Raw genomic sequence first — 8,940 nt, 5'->3', positions numbered from 1 at the left:
ATATTAATGAACCAGACGAACTTGGCAATGGTGATGACCTGCTGTCAATTACCGCGTACAGAGGCAAGAGGTATGACACACAGCACACAGCATAGACTAAAGTCTGTCCTGCACACACACACACACACAACCCACACAACACACACACACACCACACACACACATGCCCAACACACACACACACCACCACACACCACACACACACACACACAACACAGTGCAAGTCACCACACACACACACACACATACAAGGCACATTCACAAAATTGATAAATCCACAGGCAACATATGCACACGCCAACCCACCAGTTTTAGCAAAAACTGCATATTAATAGGTTGAAAGAGAAAATGGCAGCAGCTAGACGCGAGAGAGACAGAGACAGGGAGAGATAACTAGAGGAGAGGAGAGAGCAGACAGAGGTAGAGATAATCATAGAGAGAGAGAGAGAGAGGAGAGAGAGAGTTTAGGAGAAGAGAGAGAGAGAGAGAGAGAGAGAGAGAGGAGAAGAGAGAGAGAGAGGAGAGACAAGGAGAGATATACTAGAGAGAGAGAGATGATGAGAGAGAGAGAGTAGGAGAGTTAAGAGAGAAAGAGGAGTAGAGAGAGAGAGAGAGAGAGAGACAGGCGAGAGATAAACTAGAGAAGAGAGAGAGAAAGTCATGTTGATACTGGTCTACTACCATTGGGCTTATATGTTGTTGGTGCCTAATTTAATTTTCTGGAACATCAGCTCGTTGGTTACCGTGACGTCAGCATGTCTGTGGGAACACAGTGGGTTCAGGGACTGACAGACGCTCGTTCTGGACTTCACCATGGTCGTTCACCGCCTCACCATGGTGGGATAATGGTTGGAACCAAAGCATTACCTAGCTCCTCTTTTGTCTTTTCAGTGTATTCCTAATCCCTGTTTAGAGTGCGGTTTGTTTAGTCTGGGTTTGTGTCTTTTAGAGTAATGCTTTGTCATTGTTGTTGCTTCATGATGATTTTGATGTCTGACTTAGAAAAGTTCACACGGCTGTGTGGTTAACCATCTGGATTGAACCACAAGATGTCTTCAGAAATTACACCCAGGACCAGCTCATACTCCAACACCAGCTCATACCAGCACACCAGCCAACAGGGACAGTAGCTAACAGTAGCTTCATACCATACAGCAGGGATCAACTAGATTCTTTAGCGCATGGTCAGAGGGACGGAACATAATTACATGTAAAACATCTGGTTTTACTGCTAGCTTGAGTTACCTGGGGTGGCAGAGAGTTCCATTTAGTCATGACTCTATTTAATACTGTGTGTTTCCCAGACTCTGTTCTGGACCTGGGGGCCGTGAAGAGACCTCTGGTTGCATGTCTTGTGTTGTACAAATGAGTGACCGAACTGTGTGCCAACTGCTTGAACAGACAGTTCGGTACCTTCAACACATCAATGCCTCGCACCAAGACCACTACTGAAGAAGTCAATCTCTCTTCAACTTTGAACCAGGAGAGAGATTGACATACATGTCATTGACATTCGCCCTCCATGTACATCTAAGTGAAATACGTGCTGCTCTGTTCTTGACCAAGTGCAATTTGCCCATGTCCTTCTTTGCCGCACCTGACCCACACAACTAGACAGTAGTCCAGGTGCGACAAAACTAGGGCCTGTAGGACCTGTCTGGTTGACAGAGATATCACCTTATCATGAACAGACCTCTTCCCATTTTAGTAACCATTGAGTCTATATGTTTGACCATGATAGTTTGACCATGATAGTTTGCTATCACCCAGCAGTTTAGTCTCTTCAACTTGCTCAATAGCCACTTTATTCAATAATAGATCTAGTTGAGGTTTAGGGATGAGCGAGTGATTTGTACCAAAAAGTATGCTTTATTTTTGGGGGATATTTAGCACCAGCCTATTGCTAGTTACCCATTCTAAAATTGACTGGGGCTCTATGTTAAGGGTGTCAATTATATATTTTACTGTTGCAGTCGACGTGTATACTGTTGAGTCGTCAGCGTACATGGACACACAGACTTTACTCAAGGTCAGTGGAAGGTCATTAGTAAACACAGAAAACAATAGTGGTCCAAGCCGGCTGCCCTGCAGTAGACCACACTCAACCGGATTTGCATGAAAGAAAACCCTTTGTGTTCTATTGGATAGGTAACCATCTATCCATGATTATCAGTTCATTCATAACACCTACATTTTTTCAGCAATATTTTATGATTTTTTTATGTAATCTTTTATTTAACTAGGCAAGTCAGTTAAGAACACATTCTTATTTACAATGACAGCCTACTGGGTAACAGTGGGTTAACTCCCTTGTTCAGGGGCAGAACGAGAGATTTTTACCTTGTCAGCTTGGGGATTCGATCGAGCAACCTTTCAGTTACTGGCCCAACGCTCTAACCACTAGGCTACCTGCCGCCCCAACAGTACCATTGTCTGGACTGAAGTCTAACAAAACCGCTCCCACAATCTTCTTATTATCAATTTCTTTCAGCCAATCATCAGTCATTTGTGTCAGTGCCAAGCATGTTGAGTGCCCTTCCCTATAAGCATGCTGTTTTCTGTAAAAGAATGTTGGTGGAACATGATTTATTAAAAAAACATTGCTAAGCACTGGTAACAGGCTAATCGTTCGGCTGTTTGAACCATTTAAGGGTGCTTTGCTATTTTTGGGCAGTGGAATGACCTTTACCTCCTTCCAGGCCTGAGGGCACACTCCGTCTTCTAGGCTTAGATTGAAGATGTGGCAAATAGGAGTGGCAATGTATTCCATTACCAACCTCAGTAATTTACCATCCAGGTTGTAGCTTCCAGGTAGCTTGTCCTTATTTATAGGTGGCAATACGTTTTTCCACTTCTTCCACACTAACTTTGCGGAATTCAAAGCTACAGTGCATGTCTTTCACTATTTGGTCTGTTATGCATGAATATAAAGGCTCACCATTTGTCTGTCAACAAAGAACGTATTAAAGTGGTTGACAAAATCAAAGGGTTTCGTTATGAATGAGCCATCAGCCTCAATGAAGGATGGAGCTGTGGTAGCTTTTCTGCCTAGAATTTGATTTAAAGTACTCCAGAGCTTTATACTATCATTTTTTATATCGTTTATCTTTGTTCCATAGTATAGTTTCTTCTTCTTTTTGTTTAGTTTAGTTACGGGATATTTCAATTCACTGTATGTTTGCCAACCTGCTGTGTTGCCAGACTTATTTGCCATTCCCTTAGCCTTAACCCTCTCAGCCATACAGTTTTTCAATTCATCATCTATCCATGGGGATTTGGCAGTTTTAACAGTCAATTTCCTTATGGGCGCGTGCCTTTCAGTAACAGGAAGAAGCTACTTCATAAATGCTTCAAGTGCAGCGTCAGGATGTTCCTCATTTTACACATCCGATCAACAAATATTTTTTTCAACATAGAAATCATTGCGAAACCTCTTGTATGATCGATTATATCCTGAGGCCCATTGTCGTGCCATTCATCTGCCGCCATCACCTCATGTTTTAGCATGATAATGCACGGCCCATGTCACAAGAATCTGTACACAATTCCTGGATGCTGAAAATGTCCCAGTTCTTCCACGGCCTGCATACTCACCAGACAAGTCACCAATTGAGCATGTTTGGGATGCTCTGGATCAACAGGTACGACAGCGTGTTCCAGTTCCCGCCAATATCCAGCAACTTCGCACAGACATTGAAGTGGAGTAGGACAACATTCCACACGCCACAATCAACATCCTGATCAACTCTATGCAAAGGAGATGTGTCGCGTGAGGCAAATGGTAGTCACACCAGATACTGACTGGTTTTCTGATCCGTACCCCTACTTTTTTTAAGGTATTTGAGACCAACAGATGCATATCTGTGTTCCCAGTCATGTGAAATTCGTGGATTAGGGCCTAAATAATGTATTTCAATTGATTGATTTCCTTATATGAACTGTAACTCAGTAAAATCTTTGAAAATGTAGCATGTTGTGTTTATATTTTTGTTCAGTATATATCTCGCTATTATGCACGGGAATACTTTGAAACAAATGTTGTAAATGAAAATCACTTTGAGAAGGTTTTCTGGGGTTTTTACAGTCTTTTATTTTATATTCACCGGGTCATCAGGGGCGCATGCCCAGCAACAACAAAGGGCAATCCTTGAAAATCCCTGGAGGATATTTGGATCAAGTGCAATAATTACAGACGCAGTTTATACCTAAAATTGAACTGGGGGCTTCTATGTAAGCGGGGGTTATCATAGTTTAATAATATGTGTTAGCTGTTGAACAGGCATCATGACCGACGTGGTATACTGTCCGAGCGTGGCGGTTCTCACGACGTAACAATGCGAACACATACTATCACTCAAGGTCACAGTGAAGGTCATTAGTAAAACACAGAAAACAATAGTGGGTCCGAAGCGCGCCTCTGCCCTGGCACAGATTTAGAACTCACATGACGTCAATTCGACTGGATGTGTCTAATTGAAAAGAAAACCCTGTTGTGTTCTATAGATAGAGGAAACCCATTCATATACCATTATCCAGAGTCTAGGTTTCATTCATAAAGCCATACATTTTCTTCAAGGCAATCATCTGTTTAATGATGTGGGTTTTACTTGTTTTACCCATACTCCTTTTATTTTATTTAACAGGGACATCTAAGTTTATCGAACATACATTGTACTGTATTGATCAGAATGATCACGCCAATTACTGGGTAACCCATGGCGAGACTACTCATCCTTGTTCCGCGGGCAGAGAGCGGTAGAGTTTTTGACCTTTAGACAAGCTTGGGTGCATTCTGATCGAGCAACCTGTTCATTACTGGCCCAACGCCACCACTAGGATTGAGAGTAATACACCATTCAATTGCACGCCCCTAAGGGATAACATGCATTTTGGTCTGGAACTGAGAATAGTCAGATACGTATCGAAATAAAAGCTCGATAGTCGGCCCACGCAAGCAAAATCTCAATACTTCAGTTGACTTTATTAATTTGAAATTAATTCTTAGGCATGCAAGAATCCAATTCTACAGGTGTAACTATTCTGGATCACGAATAGGCTAATGGACATATCATTGTTGAGTGCTTCTCCATTGCCTATAAGCATGCAGTTGTCCACATAGAGAAGTGGTTATAAAGCAAAAGTTTATGCTTTTAGTATAGTAATAATTTGAAGTTGGTAGAAAAACATCTCGCGCTAGGGCACTGGTAACGCACACAAGTAGAGATAAAAGTTCGCTTTGAGCAAGAACGGAACTGATGTATTATTTGGAACCACATTTTAAGAAGGGACGACTCGCCTTCACTCTGTGATTTGCTATTTTTTTTGCTAAGGGTACAGTAGGGATAAGACCGTGTACCATACTGGGTCCTTCTTCCACAGGTCCTGAGGGCACACTCCGCATCGTTTAGCTAGGAGCTTAAGATCTGCGGAAGTATTGCCGCCGTAGCAATGATAGCAGTGGCAATGAGTTACCGAAATATCCACTAAACCTCAGTCTAAATGTTACTCCATGCGCAGGGTTAGGAATGAGTCTTCCAAGGTACGAGCTGTAAGTGCTCTTAAATTTCTTAGTAGGAGATGACATACACGTTTTTCCACTGTCCATCACACTAAAACATAGAGCCGGATTCCAACAAGAACACAGTGCATGTCTTCCACTATTGGTTCCTGTTATGCATGAATATAAGGCTCACCAGTTTGTCCCTTCAACAACAGAACCGATGATGTAAAGAGGTGGTTCCCAAAACATATTGAGGTTTCTTCGTCCTAAATGAGCCATCAGCCGCAATGACACGCATGAGAGCTGCTGAGTAGCTTAGTCCACCTGACCTAGAATTGATTTAAACATACTTCAGAAGCGTTTCATAACTATCTCATCCTAGTTAATAGTGTATATTATTTGTTCCTTTGCTAAACAAGTAGTATACCTTGCCTTTCTGGTGAATTGTGGAGTTACCGTTTCTTTCTTACCCTTTTTGTTCAGTTTAGTTGATTAACGATAATATTTCAATTCGACTGAGATTTTTGCGCAAACGGCAGCTGTGTTGTCCGAGACTTATTTGCTCATTGCAGTGCTTCCCCTTTATCTCGTAACCTACTCTCAGCCATACCGTTTTTGTGCTCTACATTACATCATCTTATCCATTGGGGATTGGCAAGTTGAACAGTCCATTTCCTTATGGCGCGTGCCTTTTCAGTAAACAGGAAGCAGCTACGTCATAAATGCTTCAAGTGCAGCGTCAGGATGTCCATCATTGTTACACCATCCGATCACAAATATTTTTTCAACATAAGAAATCATATGCGAAAGCCTCTTGTAATGATCGGATTATTATCCTGACCAACGATTGTCAGGATTCCTACCAGTCGATAAGTCTTCACCCCAACTGCTCCCAAAAAAGGAGCACTTAAGGGAAATAAAATAACACCACATTCTATGTCGCATTACATGAAGAATTACTTGCACGAGAATGATCCACATAATGTTCTATCAATAGAAAATTGATAACATTTCAATTTCTTCCGGATGCTGAATAACATAGATCCGCTATGTATCTATCCCAGCTGGGCCTGATGCGCATATTCACACAAAATCACCAGACAAGTACCACCAAAAACATGTTATTGAGTAGATGTCTGCCTAGATGGACAACAGGACGACAGCGGTTCACGACACCGCCAATATCATCATGTACCCTCGAGACACACAGACATTGCACAAGTGGAGTAGGGACAACGATTCACACGCCACTAAATCACCATCCTGACAACTCTATGCAAAGGAGATGGTGTCGCGTGAGGCAAATGGTAGTCACATCCAGTAGGACGGTTGGATTTGGCGTCACACTCAAATTAAGTGGAAAACCGACTAGGTCATTCTCGGGAGATCCGTACCCTACTGTTTGTTACAGGATTCTCAGAGCCACTCAACAGATGGCGAGTACTGTGTAGTATCGTCACCATGTTCATTAAAAACAAGTGTGACAATCGTGGATTAGGGCCTAAATACTGTATTCAATTGATTGATTTCCTTCTATGAAACTGTGAACTCAGTAAAATCTTTGAAAAAGGTAGCATTCTGTGTCTTTTATATTTTGTTCATACATATCTCAGCTCTTATGCACCGCGGGAATAAATTTGCAACACAATGTTGTAAAATGAAAATCACTTTGAGAGGTTATTCTGGGGTGTTTAACAGTCGTTTCTTTTTACCGTCCCCCCCCCCAGCCCCCCCCCCCACAAAAAAAAATGGGGAATGACTCGTTTTGCTTTGAAATAAAATACTTGCGGGCCAAATTCGGCCGATGGAGGGACCTTACATACATGTAACATGTCCAAAAGTTATAGGCCACGGAAAGCACTACACTGTACATGGAAGTACAACAAAATACATTTTTTCCCCCATCGTTGATGTGATCAAAGCAATATAAGATGTAAGAAGAGTTGTTGATTAAAAACCTGACTTGTGCAACTATGCCCGAAGAATTCATTGCTCCAACCTCAATGTAATCACAATAGTATGCTCAGCCTGCTTTAATGTCTGGCGTGGATTGTTATCCACCAATACTCATTCAACTGGACGGCAGTCAGAAGCAGTCAGAAGCTTTTACAATGGATCTGTGCCAGGGTGAGAAACAAGGCAGTACGAACACTAACCCTTCCCCCCCACGTGAGCGAAGAGCAGGCGCCAGGGCTCTAGCAGATTAGCAGACAAACCTGTCCTGCATATTATAATGTCACACAAGAGCAGACCAATGGTTTTAGTTACGCCATAATTACTGCCCTGACAACCTGTCAAACACCTGGGCGACTCTTTCTCTCTCTCCATAGAGGTCCAGGGTGTATGCTGAAGTGTGTAGGTATTGAAAAACTAAACAAAGGTACTAAATAAGGCTGCTTCCTAAATGGCACCCTATTCCCTATATAGTGCACTACTTTTGATAGAGCTCAATAGGGGCCCCATGGCCCTATAAACAGAATAGGGTGCGAATTTGGGATGCAGGCGAACTCTCCTAGGGAGCATGATGAGGCATCCATTATGTTTTCGGTTGTGTACAGTAAATGTCTGTTCTTTATCTGCTGTTATGGATGTCCAGTATTCTTTTCTCCATCTAACACATATGGCTGTTAATCCAATAGATCTGTTTCCCCTCAATGATGTCTCAGACATTAAAAACAAGCCCAAACACTGATTTGTTGGTTACCTAATGATGAAATAGAAACGTGTCTTTCATTATAAGCTTGAGTGAATGGCTCCCTGGCGTGTGACACTATGACAGATAGATTTTTTATATTCTCACAACATCCCCCCTAACCACCACCCCCCAGCCTCCACTCACCCTCCCATTCTCTCGCCTGAGGAGGAAACTACCCCCCCCTCCTCCCCATCTTCACAGCTCAATCCCAGACAGGATTAATATTCCGTTTTATATACCTTCGAGAATTGGTATTGCGCGGCTGTGTGTTGTGTGTGTGTGTGTGTGTGTGTGTGTGTGTGTGTGTTGTGTGTGGTGTGTTGTGTGCTGTGTGTGTGTGTGGTGTGTGTGGTGTGTGGTGTGTGCGTGCGTGTCTGTCTGTGGTAAAGCCCCGGAAAACATAGGGAAGAATATGAATATGCAGGCAGAATATCAATACGTCGATCGGTCAATCTCCTTTAATGTAAAAAGTGATTGGAGAGAGATCTTTCTGGGGTATGATAGGCTTGACAGGGTGGATATCCTGACTAATTCAGACACACACACACACACACACACACACACACACACACACACACAACACACACACAACAACACAACACACACACACACACACACACAACACAGCACACACACACAACACACACACACACACACCACACACACACACACACACACACACGCAGCGCACGCACGCACACAGCACACAAACAACATACATATACACAAGCCTCGTTTTAAATTA

The sequence above is a fragment of the Salvelinus sp. IW2-2015 genome, unplaced genomic scaffold (genome assembly GCF_002910315.2).
Source record: "Salvelinus sp. IW2-2015 unplaced genomic scaffold, ASM291031v2 Un_scaffold659, whole genome shotgun sequence".
NCBI lineage: Eukaryota > Metazoa > Chordata > Actinopteri > Salmoniformes > Salmonidae > Salvelinus > Salvelinus sp. IW2-2015.
This window is presented reverse-complemented; position numbering follows the sequence as displayed.